We start from the raw sequence: 22827 nt of genomic DNA, 5'->3' as shown, positions 1-22827 counted from the left end.
GTTCAATATCACTAATCAACAGGAAAATGCAAATCAAAACCACCATGAAATATTTTGTGGTTTTGATTTCATGTTTGTTAGAATTGTCCTCAAAAAGACAATAGATCACAAGTAATGGAAAGGCTGTGGAGAAAAGGCAATCCTTGTACACTATTGGTGGGAAAATAAATTGGTACAGTCAGCATTGAAAGCAGTATGGAGGGAGGTTCCTAAAAAAATTAAAAATGGAGGTACCATATGATTGAGCAATTCCACTGCTGGTGTATATCCAAAGGAAATGGTATCACTATCTTGAAGAGTTATCCGTACCCCCATGTTTATTGTAGCATATCTACAATAGCCTAGACATGGAAGCAACCTAAATGTTTATTGACAGATTAATGGAAAAAGAAAATGTGTTTATGTATATACAATGTAATACTATTCAACTATAGCAAAGAAGGAAATCCTGCCATTTGCAACAACATGGATGGATGTGGAGGACATTTTGCCAAATAAAATAAGCCAGGAACAGAAAGACAAATGCTTCATGACCTCATTTATGTGTGGCATCAAAAGAAAAAAAAAGAGTCAAAATCATGGAAACAAAGTAGAAAAGTGGTTGCTAGGGGCTGGGAGGTAGGAGAAATAGGGAGAGGTTGGTAAAAGGGTACAAACTTTCAGTTATAAGATGGATAAGGTCGTAGGATCTAATGTGTAACATGATGAGTATAGTTGATAACACTGTATTGTATAATTGAAATTTACTGAGAGAAGAACTTAAATGTTTCCATCATTAAAAAAATTAAGTATATATGTTGAGGCAATGGATGTATTAATTAACTTGATAGGTCTGATTAACTTTCACAAGGGATACATATAGCAAACCATGTTGTATACTTTAAATATCTTACAATAGTAAATTGTACCTCAATAAAGCTGGAAAAAAAGAAGAGCTCAAATAAACAACCTAACTTTACATTTCAAAGAATTAGAAAAAGAAGAAAAAAGCCCAAATCTAGCAGAAGGAAGGAAATAATAAAGATCAAAGCAGGAATAAATGAAATAGAGACTAGGAAAACAGTGGAAAAGATCAATGTAGCTAAGAGCTGGCTTTTTGAAAAGAACAAACAAAATTGATAAATATTTGGCTAGACTAAGAAAGAGACAAAAATAAACAAAAAACCGAGCAAATAAAATCAGAGATGAAAAAGAAGATATTATACCTGATACCACAGAATACAAAAAATCATCAGGGAAATGGAAATTCAGAACCACAGGGAGATAGTACTTCATACTGTTAGAATGTCTGTTTTCTTTTTTTTTTTTTTAACTTTTAATATATATTTAATTAATTTCTATTCATATTACTTTAAATTTTTTTTATTTATATATGAAATTTATTGTCAAATTGGTTTCCATAACACCCAGTGCTCATCCCAAAAGGTGCCCTCCTCAATACCCATCACCCACCCTCTCCTCCCTCCCACCCCCCATCAACCCTCAGTTTGCTCTCAGTTCTCAACAGTCTCTTATGCTTTGGCTCTCTCCCACTCTAACCTCTTTTTTTTTTTTTTTCCTTCCCCTCCCCCATGGGTTCCTGTCATAGCAGCACTCTCAACAATAGCCAAATTATGGAAAGAGCCTAAATGTCCATCAACTGATGAATGGATAAAGAAATTGTGGTTTATATACACTATGGAATACTACGTGGCAATGAGAAAAAATGAAATATGGCCTTTTGTAGCAACGTGGATGGAACTGGAGAGTGTGATGCTAAGTGAAATAAGCCATACAGAGAAAGACAGATACCATATGGTTTCACTCTTATGTGGATCCTGAGAAACTTAATAGAATGTCTGTTTTCAAAATGGCAGCAGATTAGAAGTGTTGGTAAGGCTGAGGAAAAACTAGGACACTTATACACGGTTGGTGGGAATGCAAACTGGTACAGCCATTATGGAAAACAGTGTAGAGATTCCTCAAAAATTAAAAATAGAACTACCATATGATTCAGTACTCTCTTCTGGAGTCTATCCAAAGGAAATGAAATCAGTATCTCTAAGAGATACCTGCATTTTGCTGCTCATTGCAGCATTATTCATAATAACCAAGATACTGAATCAACCTCAGGTTCCATCGACAGATGAATGGATAAAGAAAATGTGGTATATATGCTACAGTGGAATATTATTCAGTCTTAAAAGAGAAGAACGTTCTGTCATTTGTGACAACATGGATGGAACTGGAGGACATTTTGCTATATGAAATTAGCCAGGCGCAAAAGACAAATGCGTCATGATCTCACTCATAGATGGAAACTAAACAAATTGAACTCTTATAATCAAGGTAGAATAATGGTTGCCAGAGTTTGGGAAGTGGGAGGGAGATGACTCCTTTGATGTTGGTCAAAGGATACAAAGTTTCAGCTATGCAAGATGAATAAGTTCTGGTGATCTAATACACAGCATGATGAATATAGTTAGTAATAATATATTGTGTACTTGGAATTTGCTGAGATCTTACCTGTTCTTTTTTTTTTTTAATTTTTTTTCATCGTTTATTTATTTTTGGGACAGAGAGAGACAGAGCATGAATGGGGGAGGGGCAGAGAGAGAGGGAGACACAGAATCGGAAACAGGCTCCAGGCTCTGAGCCATCAGCCCAGAGCCTGACGCGGGGCTCGAACTCACGGACCGCGAGATCGTGACCTGGCTGAAGTCGGACGCTTAACCCACTGCGCCACCCAGGCGCCCCATGATCTTACCTGTTCTTACCACCTTAAGAAAAGATAACTATGTGAAGTGAAGGATGTGTTAATTAGCTTGATAGTGGTAATCACTTCACAATATATATGTAAATCAAAACATCATGTCCTTCACTGTAAACATATACAATTTTTATTTGTGAATCTTAACTCAGTATGGCTAGAAACAAAGAAGAATGAATGCAAAATAATGAATGCTACTCAACTCATAAAATTGCTGTGACAACTATATTTTCAGCAAACATCATAAGTTATATTTGCACACTCACTACAGTTTAATAAACTCATAAACTCATTTGATCTCCATTTTTATGTATGATGGGATTTCTATTATTTACATATAGTGCAATTTAGGCCCAGGAAGATAAAATGACTTTCTCAGTTACCTGGCTAGTAGACCCTAGTTTTGGGATAAGAACTTTTGCTTGTAAATACAATTCTTTTCATACTAAACTGTAGCAAAATGATGTAGGCATAATTTTTTTCTGAGGCATCACATATTTAAGATACATTTTCCACTGAAGGATTATCTTGAATTTGTATTAGGAAATTTTCCCTTAAGAATTTTCATGTATTTCATTACTAAATCTTCTATTATTCTTAAGATAGAAAATATAGATTTGCTAGTATGATTTTTAGAGATAAGGATGCTGTTACTAGAGAATTATGGATCTGGCAAAAAGTCATTGGGTGGTCTTATAGTCATTAGAGTTTTGTTATGCTTACAAAATAGAATAATATTTGGTAATAAAGAAATTCACTGATGATTAAACCATAGTACTGATCATTCTTGGAGACACAGTGCTAAGGTAAAGAACGCAGGCATAAAATAATATATACAGTATGAATCCATTTTTATGCACAAGGACAAGTAACACAATTATGGTAAAAAAATAATAGGAAAAGTGCTTGCCTCTGGCAGAGGGGATGGAAGACAGGACTGTATTCTGTTTCTTTAGAGAAACAGAACCAATAGAAAAGATCTATTAAAAGCAATTGGCTCATGCAATTATGGAGTCTAAGAAGTCCCATTGTCTGCCCTCTGCAAGATGGAGGCCTAGGAAAACCAGAGGTATAATTCAGTCTCAGTTCAAAGGCCCAATAACTAGGGGAACTAATTTTGTAGATTCCAGCCTGGATCTGAGGGTTTTGAGAACAAGGAACATTGAGGGCAGCAGAAGATAGATGTCTCAGCTCAGGCTGTCCCCAGGCAGGAAGGGTTGAGTTCTTCCTTCCTCTGCCTTTTTATTCTCTTCAAGGCCTCAGTGGATTAGGTAATGCCCACGCATATTGGGGAGGGCAAACTGATTTACTGAGTCCTCTGATTCAAATGCTAATTTCATCCAAAAATGCCCTCACAAACAAACCCAGAAATAATATTTATCCAAATATTTGGACACCCTATGATCTAATAAAATTGACACCTAAAGTTAACCATCACAGAAACTTTCTTGGAGATGGAAATTACCTATATTTTGATAAGGGTGTGGGTTATATGAGTGTAATTATACATAACGGATTGAGTTGTACACTGAAGATTTGTATATTTGTAAATTTTTAACCTAGAAAAATACCCGTTAAGTTAAAAGTTTTACTTAACCAATGTTATGAGTCAGCAATTCTGAAAAGCACTTTTCAACTTTTTACAACTCTAGGCCTAAGCAAATTGATAAATATATTAAGTATAATGGAAATTAGAAATATCAGTAAAAACTCATGAATGTGTGTGTTACTTAATTGTGCTTTTTAAAAAAAATCTACATACAGATTTTCTTTATTATAACTATCATAACTACAGATTTGTTTTTTGTACAACTTCTTGTTTGTTCTAGAATTAATAATTGTTAGGCTTTGGTACATCTTCCAAGATGTCTTTCCATGCCAGCTTCCACATGGTCAAGCTTGTCCGTTTATCAGTCCTCTTTTCTCCCTGGAGATGTTGTTCTGGAACCCTCTGACACCTACTGCATCATGCAGGTAGCCTCCAGACTGCTACATGGCCCTGGTCCAGAACTTTCTTTAATTCACTTCTCTGATAGAGTGCATGCTTCCTGGATCTCACAGATTTATCATTTGTGTCCTACTTAGTCTTAATGGAAGTTCATTTTCTTGTAATATCCTCAGATGCCTTATTCTCTTCTCATGTACAGTTCATAGTCTGCTTGAGTACAGACTCCCTAGTTTTGAAATTATTATTTTTTCATGTTTATTTATTTCTTTTGAGAGAGAGTGCACACACACATGTGTGCGAGTGGGCGAGGGGCAGAAAAAGGGGAGAGAGAGAGGGAGTCCCAAGCAGGCTGCCAGTGTAGAGCCTGATGCAAGGCTCAAACTCACAAACCATGAGATCATGACCTGAGCCAAAACCAAGAGTCAGTTGCTAACTGACTGATCCACCCAGGCATCCCTAAAATTATTTTTACCTAGAATTTCAAAGGCATTTTTCCCACTGAATTCTGGTTTCCATGCTGCTATTGAGAAGTCTGATGCCATTCAGATTTTTGATCCTGTTTTATGATCTAATTTTCCTCTCTTTGAAAGCTTTTATCCTTGATGTTCTAAAATATCATAAAAGTATGCCTTTGTTCTCTAATTGTTTGGAAACTTGGAAACTTGGTGTGCCCTTTAGTCTAAAGGCCTGTGCCCTTCAGTTCTGGGAAAGTTTCTGGTATTATTTCTCTGACCGTTTTATTCTCTTGCTTTTTTCTGTGTTCTCGTTCCGAAACTCCTGTTTGTCAGATGTTGGATATCCTGGCTTCATTACCTAACTCTAATTAGAAAAAAAAATCTCCTATTGTCCATTTCCTTCACTTTTCATTCTATTTTCTGGGAAACTTTCTTAGTTTTATTTTCCATTGCTTCTACTGACTTAGATTTATGTTATTTGTAACTTCTGGGCATCCCTGTCTTTGATGGTTTCTTCTTGTTTCAGCCATCCTGTGACTTTCCTCTTCTTAGGGAAGGTAAATCTCTGTGGCTCCTTCTCTTTGCAAAGTATGTTTTATCGTAGTTCTCAGTACTATGTAACAAACTACCCACAAGCACAGTTTTGTGGCTTACAACAACAAACGATGGCTGTCTCACAGTTTCTGTGGGCCAGGAATCTGGTAGGACTTAGCTGGGTGGTTCTAGCCCAGGATCTCTCATGAGTTTTAGGTCAGCGAGTCAGCCGGAACTGGACTGACTTAAAGCATGGATGGAGATGAAGATCTGCACCCAAGCTCAGTCACGTGGTTGATGGCTAGAGGCCTGCATTCCTCATCCCATGGGCCTCTCTCCGTATGGCTGCTTGACATGGCAGCTGGCCTCCTCCAAAGTGAGTACTGCCACGTCTGCTGTGAGCTGCCCTGTCCTCCTCCCTCCCGTGTCCATGCCATCTGGAGCCACTCGGCAGTCACTGTGGTGGGCCGTACCAGGGAGTCCCGATGGTGGGAGCTGGAGGACTTAAAGGGCTGGACCGACACTGACCACAACCCAGCATACTTAATTCCTGTTTCTTAGTTTCCATATACGAAAGTCCACTTAAAGGAACCAGGTCTCTTTGGAGTAAATGCTGATTCCAGAGGTGGTACAGAGGACTATAAAATAATCCCAAAACACTTGTGGTATCAGAAATCCATGAAGTGTTCAAGATATGACAGGAAAATAGAACTATTTAACAGAGCCCGATTTGATGGGACTCTTACTATTTATGTTGTGGGGGCAATTTTAGCATCAAAATAATGACAGTAATGAATTATATAAGTCATTGAATAATGAAACATTCTGTGAGTTCATACTTCTGTAAATCAAGAAATTAATTAATGGTGGAGAAAGAAAAGCTCATCCTTGTAGTAGAATGCTAGCTAATAGATGTAGAAAGAGTGATGGTGCTAGAAAATCAAAATTATTTATTTATTTATTTATTTATTTATTTATTTATTTATTTATAAAAGTTTAATCATTTTGAGACAGGGAAGGAGTGGGGGGAGGGACAGAGAGAGAGAGGGAGAGAGAGAGAATCCCAAGCAGGTGCCACATTGTCAGCACTGAGCCCGACATGAGGCTTAATCCCATGAACTCTGAGATCATGACCTGAGCTGAAATCAGGAGTTGGATGTTTAACTGACTGAGCCACCCAGGTGCTCCAAAAATCAAAATGATTTAAAATTATTGAGTCAAAGTTTTATTAGGAATAGGATATTTATAGAGTCGCAAAGTATTTCCCCTGAAATTACTTATTAATTACAAAGTGAAAAATAGTGACTTTAGAGAAACCAGGCAGTTATCTAACCAACTGATCAAAGTTGAAATTAACAATTTGGGATAACCAGTATCATGTGTTGCTGATATGATGCACTGAAAAGGACATAAATAATGTCTTGCCCAAGCTACATAACCTGAACTCATTGGAAGGAGACATCAGACAACCTAAATTGAGAGCTGTTCTACTGTATAATGCCTCAACTTTCAAAAATGTCAACGTTAAAAAAGACAACGAAAAGTTGACTGTTCCAAACTAAAGGACACTTAAGAGGCAAGTAAATATAATACGAGATCTGGAGGAATCATGTGCAGGTGAAAAATAATAGCTATAAAGGATATTAGGCTAGTGAAATTTGATTATGGATTGTGGATTAAGTAATGGTATTGAACCAATATTGTATTTGATATTTTGCTAAATGAACTGTGGGTTAAGAAAATAGTCTTGTTGTTAGGAAATGTGAACTGAGGAATTTAGAAGGAAAAGGGCATGATGTCTCCAACATACTTTCAACAGCTCGGAAGAAATCATGTGTGCTCATGTGTATTTGTGCATACATATGGGGAGGAGAGAAATGAGACAGAGAGGTGAGAGGGAGAAGGAGAGGATAGAGTGATAAGGCAAATTGAGCAAAATATTTTTTAAAAAATATTGAATATTGACACACGTGTAAGGGGTTCCTTGTACTATTCTTGAATTTTTTCTCTGCACATCAAATTATATCCATATTCAGCGACACACACACACACAAATAAAAAGTCATCAAAATGGATTCAGCAGTAAAATCTGATTTCTCTCTTGCCAGATGGTTATTCTCATTTTCTTTCTATCTACTTTTTATTCTTGATTCCATACAGCATTTTCCTTTGTAAATCTACACATTTCTTTTGTAAATCCAAATGCCTTGCGTTCTTTGTCAAGTTGAAATTGTGCAATGTGCATATTTAAATGCTGCCATAAGATAACTCTGAAGGCAAGAAATGATGAGGATAAAGAGATGTGACTAAATGCATTTGCATAGAAACCATTTAATTCAGGCCAGTATGCATTGCACTATGCTTTCAAAACTAGAGGAGTAACTGCAAATAATAGTCATTAATGCACATGTTTCCTTAAAGAAGGGATGTAGGGGTAGAATAATACTTTGTTTTCAGAAATATAGTTGAATAAATTAGGCAAAAATTTTCAGCTGAAAGAAGAGACATTTCTAAATATTCCTTATTTCATTCTTTTAATGAATAATTTCAGTAATCCTTTTATAGTAAATTATGTTCTTCATTTTAAATACCCAGCTTTCTTTTTTTTTTTCAATATATGAAATTTATTGTCAATTTGGTTTCCATACAACACCCAGTGCTCATCCCAAAAGGTGCCCTCCTCAATACCCATCACCCACCCTCCCCGCCCTCCCCCCCCATCAACCCTCAGTTTGTTCTCAGTTTTTAAGAGTCTTTTATGCTTTGGCTCTCTCCCACTCTAACCTCTTTTTTTTTTTCTTCCCCTCCCCCATGGGTTTCTGTTAAGTTTCTCAGGATCCACATAAGAGTGAAAACATATGGTATCTGTCTTTCTCTGTATGGCTTATTTCACTTAGCATCACACTCTGCAGTTCCATCCACGTTGCTACAAAGGGCCATATTTCATTCTTTCTTATTGCCATGTAGTACTCCATAGTGTATATAAACCACAATTTCTTTATCCATTCATCAGTTGATGGACATTTAGGCTCTTTCTACAATTTGGCTATTGTTGAGAGTGCTGCTATAAACATTGGGGTACAAGTGCCCCTATGCATCAGTACTCCTGTATCCCTTGTAAATACCCAGCTTTCTACACAAGTGCGAAGAAAGATTTTCAAGCCTACATTTTCTCTGGGAAGTTAATCAAATAGAAAAATATGTTGCCTAAGGCCTTTTGCATTCATAAACAAAAATATAATCTAAGTGATAGATACAAGTCTATCATTTTTGATATGATGGAATATGTTAATTTTCTTAGCTTTGGCCATAAAAATAATGAATAACTGTAACCAAGGATGTTGGCTTTGATATTCAAAAAGTTTAAGTACTACAACAACCACAAATTTAAAGACAATTATAAATGAAGGTATATTGCTATACCTGTAGTCTGAATTTAGTAGCTATAAATCAAAGCTGAGTGTTTTCTGACTAAAAGAGGTGAGTCTATTAGGTAGTGGATCTGGGTTAACAGAAGAGTACACTCTGTCTTACATCCTGCATCTCACTTACTTTATGCTGAAAATCGTACAGTACAGCTTTCATTCAACTCTGATAATATAGTCTCTAGAACCAGCCACTTTGACCAGATTTGGCAATATATTATGTAATGTATACATTATAGTATGTTACATACAGCCTTATTCTTTCAACTATCACTTATAGAATATGACCAATATATCTAATTTATTTCAGGATAACAAAGAAAGTTAGCCTTAATTCTATAGTGAATCTGTAGGTGTTTTTATGAGGTCTTGTACTAGCATGTATATATTATTTACTTTTCCTCTTTGTCGTCTTTATATTCTTTCATTGTAAGAGGACCTTTTTTTTGTAGGCAAACTTTTTATTTATTGCTGATCCATTTCCTCCTAATTATTTGATTCTTAAGACTAAAACTCTTAATATTTTAGAAATTAAAAATATCCCTTGTCTGCTCATATCTTAGCATGTTTGAAGTCATCGAATTTGAATGCCATGGAATTTCTCTATGGGGATGGCGGTGCAGGGCTATTTACTAAAGTAATACAAGAAGGGTCATTGTGGTGATGATGAGGGAGGGAAGGTTTGTTTTTAGTGGGGACCACAATCAGGTTTATACCTGCCATTGTTGGGTAGGACGTAATTATTTCAACAGTGAAGTATCAGAAGAGAATTGTGATTATGACAGAGAAGCCATGCAGAATCATGTGTTCAGAATTATAGCGGTCTGAGGGGCCCAAACCGTCATTAAGGAAAGCAGGCAGCTCACATTTTGTGAAGTATATTGGAGATAAGCAAAGCCTTTATGCAATCCATTGAAGAAGTTTGTATGTAAAATGAGCTTTAGCAAATAGGATGACGAAAGACTTCTGCAAATAGAAATGAGTCCTAAAATAAGGAAACAAGTACTCTTAGAGTAAATGGTGTGTTATAGGAACAGCAGTGAATCTAAAAATGTGGTACTGCAGAATCTGGAAGAAGTCTCTAGGGTGTATAAAAATACTTGCTAACGGCCCCATTAGTATCTTATTGAGGGGGAACTAGAAGTATGTGCACACACACACACACATAAACATACCTACATACAACACAGGTCAGTGTAGATCCATCATGGTTGTATATAATTCTATGTGTTATTTTACAGTCATTTACAATTCTTATCTACTCTGTGACTTAGTCATTCTCAGCAGACCCCTTTGCTGTCCTCCTAAATTCTAAGTTAAAACTATCTCCTTTAAGCATTGTCATTTTTGAGTAATCTATGTTGCTATCGCTGCACAGATATTTTTTTTCTGAACGAAATACACATTATACTGGTACAAAAGATACATCTCTGATGAAAGTCATAAGTGCCAGTTTCACTTTTAGTCCTGAAACCCTTATCTCTGCCAGGTCTCCAAAATTGGGTCATTTAGTTCATACCTGTCAGTCCACCTGGGACTAGTTCCATCTGAAAGAAATCCATTTGTCTCCTGGGCAAATTGAAACTTTACCCAGGAAAGCTGAGGAGCATGAATTTTACAATTGATCTAAGAATGATTTTGTTTTCAGGTAAGTTCTGGTGAATTTTAGCAATGCAGTGCAAAAATCTTATGAAACTGACGTTTGTTAATTTGCTCTCCTAAGGCAGGCAATGGGTACATGGGGGAACTTCTGAAAGTCATGGGATAATTGCAATTTCTAATCAATGAAACTTTATTCGATGGGTGCCTGCTGCTTTAGCACATAAAAGAACATACAATCAATCCCTTTTCTGCTGAAACGGTAGTTGATAGCATGGAAGTTTGCAAGCATTGACAAAACAATTTCGTCAACATTGTAAAATCATTCAGGTAATAAATAGTATCCAGAAATGGCTTCTCTGGGGGATGGGTGGTGGTGGGGAACAATTGCAGCTACAAGGTTTGCTGATTGCTTTTTAACTAGATAGCTCAAGAGATCTAGCACTATGCGTCATTTTGAAATACTGTAACAACCATTCAGAAAAAAAAAATGCACATGGTTCAGAAACCTGCATCAGCTCATGAAAAACCTTTGCATTTTCAATAAACACTGACTAGAGACAGGGTATTTTCTGATCTTTTCATGGAAAACTACTTCTTAAAAGTACATTTCAAAGGCTTATCTTTATTCACATTTATTTTATCAACTTTATGTCTGGTCACTGTATGGTGGAATCTTTTGCCCTCTGCAAGCTTATTGTTCTGACTTGCATGTTGGTATGTTTCTGCCTCCAGGACTTTCCTTGCGCTGGGCTTTCCAACTTCAAAAATGCCTTTTTTTCAGGAGCCTTTTCATTTGGTCTCATTCTGATCATTCCTGTGGCCAAATTTAGTCAGAAACATCATTAATACTCAGTTTATTTATATTTTTAGTTATGTTACTCTATAATGATTTTTCAATTGGTTATTATTTATATGAGCAACTCTTTATTTCAATATCCTTCCATTGCACATTCAGTTCAATGATAGTAAGTTGTGGGAAGTGCTCTAGTGCCTGAACTAAAGTTAGATGGAGTAGGTAAGATAAGATTAAATTAGATTAAGAATGCCTAGAATTCCACTGTGAAAATTAGCATTCAGATTTATGCATGAATTCTGAGAATCATTGCTTTAATATTTACAATCTGAAATTTGAGACTCCTATATTGATCTAAACTCAGATCACACAGGTGGTGGTATGAAATATAGCTGTTTTTTTTTTTCTAAACAAGAGTAACTAAGCTATTCATTTTCTAGCAGATAGACAATATATTACAAAACAGAATGGAATCCTTCTATAATTTGAGAACAATGAGAAATACAAAACATTAATTAATACAAAACACTAACACAGTGCACCATAAAGTCAACAGGCATGAAAACATGCACTGCCCCATTTATTAATCATGTACTTACAAATAGACATTATTTTATATCCTACACCCACCATAAAGTCCTTTGGGAAAAAGCTTATTGCAGATGACCATCAGTAAGAGCCTAAAGTAAACAAATCTGCAGATGAATCTTTAGGAGAAAAACGGATTTCTTTTTTTAGTCCAAGAATAGAGAAAGTGTATAGCAGTATATTCAGTATAAATAAAACATTTTTCTTTTTTTTTAATTTTTTTATCTTTATTTATTTTTGAGAGAGAGACAGCGTGTGAGCAGGGGAGGAGCAGAGAGAGAGGGAGACACAGAATCGGAAGCAGGCTCCAGGCTCTGAGCTGTCAGCACAGAGCCTGATGCGGGGCTCGAACTCACAAACCATGAGATCATGACCTGAGCTGAAGTCGGATGCTTAACCAACTGGGCCACCCAGGCACCCCAGTAAAACATTTTTCTACCTGCTGCACTTGGAGTTCTCCAAGAAAATATAACATATATATTTGCTTGAACTTAATAAAGTTACTCTAAATATATAGTCAAAAGACTATAAAAAAATAGTACTATTACCAGCAGCTAGTAATTGTTGAGCATTTATATGTGACTTATACTGTAGTATTTTTATATACATAATTTTCTCCCATCCACACATTAGTCCTTTTAAGTTAGATTTTAATTATCCCCATTTTATGGATGATTAAATATATTGCCCAAATCACCAAACTAAGAAGAATTAGAAGCTAGGAATCCTATCCTTTCCATCTGATCTAAATCCAATGGTTTCTCACCATTGTAAAATATTGCATTGAAATTTTATAAGCAATTTAGGATATTACATTAGCTAATAAATTATAAGGAATTTTCATGAAGTTTTGAAGGACAGGATTTGCAGAAGGATTTCAAATTCCTGTCCAGTGAAATTTCTAGCTACCTTAACAGGTAGGTAGATTTCACCTGAGAAACTGCATAAAGAGAATTACTCTAGACAGGAGTTTTGATGCATAAGTTTTGGAATTTACTACTCTATGGGTAGCTAAAACAGACTACATTCTTATAAACATATTATTTACAAATATATGAGTCTGTCAGTAGATATGTGTTTAGGTAAATACATGTGCTGGGATCAGAACTGCATTTAGAATTGTAGTCACTAAGCACTTTAGTGTCCTCTTCTGAGATTTTTAATGCTATAATAAAATATAAAAGTAAATGTAATGTTGACAGGATTCTTGCTGTGATTAAGAAAAAATTATATTATTTAGTGAACAACACAGCCTAAAAATAACTGGATTACTGCATATCATTGCACATTACTGCCTCTGTCTTGGATTATGCCTAGATTAAAAAAGTTAATATAACACTATGGGGCAAATTGCTAAAAAGTACATAGCGATTCAGCTGCATAATTGTCACCAATGTCAGTGGGAGTTGTATGGTTAAATCCTCAGTGATAACTTGGAATATTGGACATAGAATTGCATGTATTTATACTTCTTGCAGCAAACACATTCCCGTATCTTACTGCCAGTATAAATTACTTACAATTAAATTTGAAAACCTAAAAGAGCATGGGTTCTGGAAACAGCCTACTTGAGGATGTATGCGGTTTCCAACACATTAGCTGTGTGACAGTGGCCAAATTAGTGCATGTCTCTGTGGCCCAGTTTCTTTAGTTAAATGGAGAATATGACAGGGTCCACCTCGTAACATGGTTGTTACATTTCATATTTTGGACTATTAAAATACTTGTAATAGTGCTTGCCATGGAGCTGATACCAATAAGCACTAGCTAGTATCCTTACATACTGATTATCATTGCTACTGTTACTGTGTCCTGAGGGAGTCATAACAGAAACATGTATCAGATATATTTATAAAATAACATTTATAGTGACCTTTGATGTAAGCCATTGTATCAACAGTGATTGATTATACAGTGATTATAATCTCAGTTATCCTTTTTCAAAATTATTTATCACAATAATAGAAGTAAGTGTACACCTATGCTAAATACCATGCGACACATCGTACATAAGCAATGTAATATCGCGCTCATAACAACTTGCCTTTGTCTGGTTGACTGCTGTCACAGAACACCATAGACTGGGGAGGTTATAGACAACAGACTTTAATTCTTACAGTTCTGGAGGCTGGCGAGTCCAAGATCAAGGAGTCAGCGGATTTGGTGTCTGGTGAGAGCCCACTTTCTGGTTCACAGATGAAAGTCTTCTCATTGTGTCCCCACAGAGCGAGAGAGCTCTCTGGGATTTCTTAGAAGGGCACTAATCTCATTCATCAGGGTTCCACCCTCATGACCTAATCACCTCCCAGAAGCCCTACCGCCTTTTGCCATCACGCTGGGAATTAGGATTTCAACACATGAATGTTGGGGGGATACAAGCATTCAGTCTATAACACAACTCTAAAAGGAAAATGCTATTTAAAAAAGTGATCATGAAGAAGCAGAAAGTCCAATTCAGAAAATTTTGGTAACTTTCCCCAAATCATAAGCTCTGAGTGTAGGAAGCTGTGTTTGATACCAACGCCCAAGCTTGCAACAAGAGTTTTGACTAGGAAGTTGGTATCTCTCTGCTTCAGAGAATACACTTTCGTAACAAGTACCATTTTTACCTCCCTTTCCCCTGAAGAATAGAGTTTGTATAAACTCCAGATTGCATGCTTCCGATACATTTTTTATTTAATATTGGAACAGGAAGAGAGAATGTGGTAGAATTACATCATTTCTATAAAATGCATATACATTTTCCCTAATACTCTCTAGGGTTTGAGTTTCCTCAAGAAATGTGATCCATGGGCATTTACTAACAGAGTGCAGGGAGCCCAAAATAGGTGACTATCTGTCTCGGCATCCCAGCTCCTTTTGGTGCACTGACATTCAGCAACTTAATGGGACCTGACACAGGAAAAGCATTTAAATTTTGTAGTTCTAGAGGTTTCAGGAAGTTTTGTTTTCTTTTTTTATTGATAACCTGACACTGAGTTCACCAAATTACCTGATGAAGGACTCATTTTTTTAAATGGTCTTTTTATTTTTTTAATTATTAATAATCTTTTGTTTTTTTTTCTCTCTCTCTCTTCATTTTTAACACTATGGCTCAGTTCACTTATTATAGGTACTGAATCTTCAGTTTCATCTGCTGTGACTGAAAAGATTAGTATGATTTTTTTTCTAATAATTTATAAAGCTAAATTAGGAAATCAGAAAGGAATTACACAGATTTCCTTGGTTCTGAAGTTTCCCTTGCTGAGGACAACTAACTGAACTCGCCATACCTCAGCATTAGCTAATGTGAAATGGGCAAACCAGAGGAGAAAAATAAACATGGAATGATTCTGCTCTACCGGCTGTTTTAATTTTCACTATAATCAAGGAAGGGAGTTCCTTTCTAAAGTGTGATTTTTTTTTCCCTTTTCTTTCTTTCTCTTGCTTCTCAACTAATAAAGAAGCAGGCTGGTGGACTTTTGTTGGCTTCAAACAAAGAGAGAACTGGCAACAAAAAGCCCTAATAAATTTCAGAGTTTGGGTCTCTTTTGTTTATCTGAGATTCTTTGCTTCAAAAACAATAAATGCTTCAATAACCTGACTGCAGAAAATACTTAATGGAAATTTGATTTTCATCTTCCGATCTAATTCACTTCACAGTAAGGTATGGGCTTAATATAGGAACTTTTTCTTTTGTTTATGACATTTTCACACCTCCAGATATTTGTAGGCACACGAAGGGATTGCAAACAGCTGATTGTTTCTGAAATTAGCTCAGCACAGACACAAAGCAATGCCTGAGAATAACTTCTGTTTAAAAAGTGAAAATTCTAAAGAGTAAAGCTGGTTTAGAAGTAAAATCTCTATAATCTGTTCTAATGCATTTTAACTTTTGCATTAATTTATTTGTAAAATCCAAATGACAGTTTATTTAGGGTTTAAAGTTTAAAATCTATACTTTTAGGAAAGTCATATTAGTCTTAGCTGAAAATAGGCCACACGCTTAATACGTTTAGGAAAAGGTTTACTATTTTTTTTTCCTTTTCTATTCTTTTCTTTTCTCTTCTTTTCTAACATTTACTTATTTTTGAGAGACAGAGAGCATGAGAGGGGAAGTGGCAGAGACGGAGACACAGAATCCAGAGCAGACTCCAGGTTCCGAACTGTCAGCATAGAGCCCGATGCAGGACTCGAACTCATGAACCATGAGATCATGACCTGAGCCGCAGTTGGATGCTTAACTGACTGAGTCACCCAGGTGCCCCTGGAAAAGGTTTCCAATTTTGAAATTTCCATATACATATTCACTTGATAAAAAGGAAGTATTTTCCTTTAAGACAAATAGAATTATATCAACACATATTTGTTCTGCTTTTAATTAGTGTGAAACTAGGTTCTGGGTTCTCAATAAAAACAGGACACATTTCAGCAGACAAAAATTTTACAATCATGTTAGGTGTTTCTAATTTACTTTGAAAAATAATGTCTAGAAGTCTCTAGTGGCTTATATTCCTAGATATATCCAATAAGAAGCATATTTCTCTTCCATAAAACTTATTCCACTTGTATTTCACATTTCTATGCTGTTTTAAATATTACCATTTAACTTGAAATTTATAATTTTAGCACAATGATTTGTAATGCCTTGGGGGGGTGGAATATAGAATAGCAAAGTGCCTCTCTGGCAGAAATTACCTGCAGCTTACATAAAATAAGCCTCTATTCTTTTCCATTATGTTCTGTTCACAGAATAAGTAGCCGATTGCATACTGCAGATGATCATGTGCTTTTGACATGAGTGTCCTTGTAAACTACATTAGCTGTAATCCTTTGTCCATAAATCATTTGATTAAAATCACAAGAATTTTACATGTAGAAAGTACATCCATTTTACTTAATGTTCCATTGATCAGTTTTTACATCTCCCACCAGTTGCCATTTGTGAAAATAAGTCTTTAAAATCTGTTGCTGAGTCTTCCAAACAGGTTACCTCATGCTCATTTCAAGCTCAGAGGATCTCTTTTCATAGGTCAGACCAACTGTTTCAAGCCGGCACTGTATTTAGCAACTGTTTACCCTCTGGAAGGAGAGAACTTTGAGGAAGGAGAGACCTTTGAGACCTGCCCATATGAGTCCTAACTGACAACTCCTCATTGTGAACAGCAAATTTTACATAAAATGCTTTTAGCATGGTTTTAATCATGCAGCAATTAAGAGTGACATTTAGAAACAGATAACAGTTCCTTATCTCTCTGTCAATTGGAAGTTGAATGTATGCCTTCCACGATATCTTTGTCTCACTTTATATTTTTGATTTGTTAGTTTTCTGGAAATATGGGATTCAATCTGTAAATGGTCACCGTGACAGAAGATTCTTGCAGGATTCAAGACAGCCTGTAGTAATGCAAGGAATGTTGGTACTTTGCTCTTATGTTATCATGTATTATGATTTCCCCTGACTGGAGGTACACTCCGATGTACAATCTCAATCTGGCTTCTTTGTTTTCTACATCTGAGGTGATTTTGCAATGCAGCAAGAAGAAAGAAAAGCAAGCAAGCAAACTCATGAAACTAAATGCAATCCTTCTGATAGATTCAGACTCACAAATTCAGTCTCTTCAGGTGTTTGTCTCTTTTGAATATGTGCTCTATGGACTTTTCTCATCTTCCCTGCTTCTCTCCGAGGTGATGTTTGTCTCACAGGGAGCCTGTGTGATCTGGCAGCAAGGAAGGGAGTGCACATTTCAATATTTATATCTGCAAGACTTTGCTTGGTTTTCCAATTCCTCTGATCTCTGCAATGATGGCCTTGGGTGGTGGCTGAGGGCCCTGCCAGCATCCTCTGACTGTAGCTGGGAGCTCCTGCCTGTGTAGTTATTTCTCAGGTTGGTCAGGAGTCCTTCCTGCTGACCTGGCCCCACAGACCTCTCGGAGGTTGGGCTGTAACTTCCTTTTGGTCTCTAAACTTGGATGTACCCTGCTGGTTTTAGATAAATGGTTATCTCTCATCACCACAATCTTCCCCTACGTGAGCTTGTCAATACTTTTTGTGCCAGATTGGATTCTAGGAAGACCCAGGATGATCAGGATTTTTATCTCCCTACCCTTGTAGCTACCCTGAGTTGTTTTGTTATGCTGTGTGAAACTGGCTTTCCCTACAGTTCCTAGCAGAAAACAGGACAAAACCCCTCTATTCAATGGTTTTCTTCCCAACCTATATAAAACAGTCCCCTCTCTATGACTTCATTGCAGAGGGAGGTGATCAGGATCTACATGACCTCTTATCTATTTCTCATCAACTTTCTTATCTTTATTCCTCAATTACCAAGGACAGAATGATTGGGCTTTCTACTCCCTCTACCTGTCTGTTCACACCAATCACTTATGTCATGCTTCCTAAGATGAAATCTCCCTTTAAAAAATGGCAGACGGGACATACATTTTTTTCAAAAAGATTTTACCTGTAAAACTTGCGTAGGCTCTGGATACAAAATGTGGTACATCTGCTCTGCTAATGACTCATTTGAGAACACCTTCCTTTGCTGGTTCTTGCTAACTAAAATGGGAATGATGTTTTAGCTTTTCCCAAGCTCTCTTCAAAAAAATCTGGAAACTATAAAAAACAAAGACAAACACAAAACAGTGAGTTTGTTGTATCTGGGTGACCCACACCATGTGGCTATTAGAGTCTTACTTTAGCTTTACATTTAGGCGGTTCTATGATTTTCTGCATGGGACTGACATTCAGCACAGACCCAAATGTGACTAAACCATTTCAGGTTCAGAGTATGCCCTTGTTCTCACCTTCCCTCATGGGGTTCATCATGAGCAAAGGCCGGTAGCCTAGCTATAGCCACAGCTAAGTGTGAAGAGCACTTGGATACCTGGATATAACTCTTAGCCCTCAGAAGTTCATTTGCCCTTGGCCGGGGAAGATTAGAGTTGCCAGTAGTGAAATTCCATTAGGTAATCGGCGTCTTGAACTATTGGGACCTTCTGCCACAATCTATCCATCCTTCTCTCCCCTCAGAGCCTGCTTATGCTAGCTGTCCTCCTGACTTCCTATGGGTCTCTGGGAAGTGGGGATTGGGACATTTCTCTCACATTTTGTGGGGTAAACACATGGGGATTGTAGTCTCTGTGGAGAAGTTCACTGACAGTCTTCCCTAAGCTCTTCACACAGGTGGCAAAGCTAGGATCACTAGCTTTGTCTCCTTCTGCCAAAATGATACTTGGTAACAGCAAACTTCGGGTTCTCCTCCCATGACAAATCTTCCCGTAGATGATCTGACTAGCTCCTTGCGGTATAGCAGCCCCTCCTTATCCGAGGAAAGAGAAGCAGCTTGCTGGAATGACAGAGTTCCCGGAGAAAACGTCTTACCTCTAATCAATCTGAAGGTGAGTAGGTGGCTGTGCGTGCCTGCTTTAGGGAGAGGAGCTGGGAGTTTGGCCTTTGCAGCACTGCAGTAATGACTGGAACTCAGTGGTAACAGTGGATGGATATATGAGAGGTAAGCCCCAGACCAAGTTGTTCAGTAAAGACAGTGCCAGTGCAGCCCCGCCCCCCTGGACTGAGACCAGCACTGTCTTCTCAGCACGCTTCTCAAAGAGGGGGCAGGACATTTTGAGGGAACGTTTCTGGTGGCATTCAGAATGGCGTTATCTGCTAAATGGCACGAAGGGGAAACCCGAAATATGCATATCTTATGTAAAACAAGAGGACCTCTGTATTGGTCCCCTAGGCTGCTGTTACAACGTATGACAAAATGGGTGACTTAAAACAACAGAAATTTTGTTTTTCAGATTCCAAGGGACTAGAAGTCTGCAGTTATGATGTCAGAAGCGTCATGCTCCCCTCAAAGTTTCTGGTGCTGGCCCGAGATCCTTGCCATTCTCTGGCTGGCAGATACATGACTGTAGTCTTTCTCTGTGTTGTCACATGACCTTCTAAGGACACCAGTCACTGGAATTAAGGCCCACCCTAATCCAGTGTGCCTTCATGGTAACTAATTACATCTACGTCTACATCGGCCTCATTTCCAAATAAGATCACATTCTTAGGATCTGGTTAGACATGAATTTTGGAAGGGGCTCTGTTCAAACCAGTGCAACCTCCTTCTCCTAATACAGACAAATATGTGACTGTTATTGTTTTTATTAGTTTTTATCTTTCAGGAAAGTCTCCTTCTTCTTCTAAAATTATATTCTAACCTCGTGACCAAAGAATAAATATGCAACCTATGTGGTGCCCAGCAGCGTGTCCTCTGCAAACTGTCAACCGTGCTCTCTCTGTAAACTCCTTGCACTTTTGTTTCTCAGTGGCTCCATTTATAGTCACAAGGCTCATTTTCTTAACTCCTTCAAGTCTCTGCAGATTTCTCCTTTCTATGACACTTTCCTTGATCTTCCAAGGTGAAATAGTGCTCACCCCTTATTATCCATCCCTCTCCCTCCTGGTTTCCCTGCTCTTCTTATTACTATCTGACATATTGTGTCTTCATTTTAAAATAATTTTCTTCTCCCCTACACTAGATGGAAGTTGTGTGAGCAGAGAAACTCTTTTTTTTTTTTTTTTGACTCTATATCCCTAATGTCTACAGCAGTGACTGGTGCATAGTAGGAACTCAGTAAGTCTCTCTTGAATACATTGTTGTGTTGGTAAAGAGTTACATGACCTGCTGTGGTAGACACGGGAACAGCTGGGAGGCATGCTTACCGTACTTGAATGAGGTCTATTTGGAAGAGGGGAGAATGTGAATATCATATAAAGAGAAACAGGCAAGGTGAACTAAGCTATGAGGGTGGATAGAGAGGGAGGGTCTTAATGGTAATGGTAATGGTAATGGATCCATTATTTTTGTCCTTAAAGGCTGCTTCCAGAAACACCTTTTCTCCTTGGTGCACGAGCCAGTAAATTGTTGTTTTGATTTTGCATTTCGTTTCTGTAACTTTTAGTTGAAAGAGTTGTGACTAATATACTAATCGCTACTAAATGGGGGTCTCTTTCTTGATGCAGCAACTTTCTATTTTATGGCCACTCACTCTACAGATAGAAAAGAGGGATGCAGAGCCTTATCAAGAGTAGAGAAAGAATGTGGAAAATCTCATCACATCACAGGTTCATCCCCAGAAACCAAAGGAATCCACTTTGAAAATGGTCTGTACTTCTCAGATACTGGGGAAACTCAGAGAGACTGCGGAGGGTATGGTCCTCCCCTCACTTTGAAGTACCAGCGACAGCAGCAGGTTGAATGTGACCAACAAGCTTTCCTAGGCAGTTTGAGGTGAAAGGGGCGGCAGCCCAACTGAAGCATAAAGGGCACGATGAGCGAGGCTGAAAAAACCCCATTTTCAAGTTTCACACAAAGCTGAGAGCTCTGAGTCTCTCTCTTCCTCACCAGGAGTGAAACCTCATACTGAACTGGAGACAAATTAGACGTGTTTTATGCCCTGAAGTTCACAGCGCTGCCCGAGATGGAGAGCCTTCCTTTTGTCTTTGTGCCCTGAAACTTTTCACAGCACGTTTTTTTTTAATCGTCCAGAGATTATTTTTCTCTTTTACAAAGAAATGTGCCTTTGACCAAATTATGGAAATTTTCATAAACCATGAAAATCAAAGCAAAATCTCTAGGAGCAGGAAACGAAACGTTATTTCAGGTACAGACTTTGTGATGCCAAGAGTGATATAAAACATAGAATCCTTGTTGTTACGGTACTTTCAGGCTGTTTTAAACAAATAGTTTTTGACAACAGAAGACAATGCAAAGATTAAAAAGTCATTTTCAGGGCGGTGCTTAATTGGAATCAGTTTCTATTAGAGTTTTCTATATGGGGCTGATTTCACCTAAATTGGAGCCAAGAAGGAAATGCACATATAGTTATAGTTATTAGGGACATGGGAAAGCAAATATGGGCTGCTATGTAATGCCATCTTTAGTGTTTTGGGAATCAGGTAGAAAGTCCATTACCATTTCTTCAAAAGTAATTTTAAAATGCAAATCCAGGTGCTAACAGATTCTTGTCTCTGTAAGATTGTCAATTTTCCTGCCCCACACTCATTTAGTTTTCATAAAAATGAAATATGGGGCAGAGATTTATTTGTTGACAGTTACCATGACTAACTCATTCTCAACTCTGACCTAAATTCTTCCAGCTTAGGAGCAGTGAAGTAGAAAATAATGAGGGCCGGGTTATTTCTGAAATGTAAAACCTGAAATTGCCAGAATTTACTCAAGTTCCTTGAAGGTAGAGAGTTCAGAGTTTTTTGTTGTTGTTGTTGAACTATTCCCAGCAATAATAATGCTTGGTCCTTTATTCTGCTTTAACATGAAACCCAAGCCTGTTGCCACTGACCCTTAAATTAAACTGCATGTTCCAAACTTATTCTAGTTTTTACTGTCGGTCTGTTTTCAGGAAACCAACCGCACACTGTGCACTTTTTCTCTCTGGAGATAACCTGGAAATGCTAAAACTTAGAATGCTGTGAGGATGGTTTCAGTAGTGCTCAAATGTCTAACCTAATTCCTCTGACCTGCCTATTTTGAAAATGCTTACTTTGAAAGACAAATTTATTGATGTAAACGATATTGGCATAAATATGCAAAACTTCAAAATGAGCAGGGCCAATACATTTGATAGATGCTTCACACAGAGAATTTGTTTACATTTATTTATTAATGGCTAATTCTTATAAGAGCTGCTATGATCTTACATTGATTATAAGAATATTTTGGAATTAGGGGTGCCTAGGT

Source organism: Herpailurus yagouaroundi, unplaced genomic scaffold (genome assembly GCF_014898765.1).
Source record: "Herpailurus yagouaroundi ecotype Mexico unplaced genomic scaffold, PumYag 140, whole genome shotgun sequence".
Lineage (NCBI taxonomy): Eukaryota > Metazoa > Chordata > Mammalia > Carnivora > Felidae > Herpailurus > Herpailurus yagouaroundi.
The sequence above is the reverse complement of the archived record's forward strand: the minus strand, read 5'-3'. Positions refer to the sequence as shown.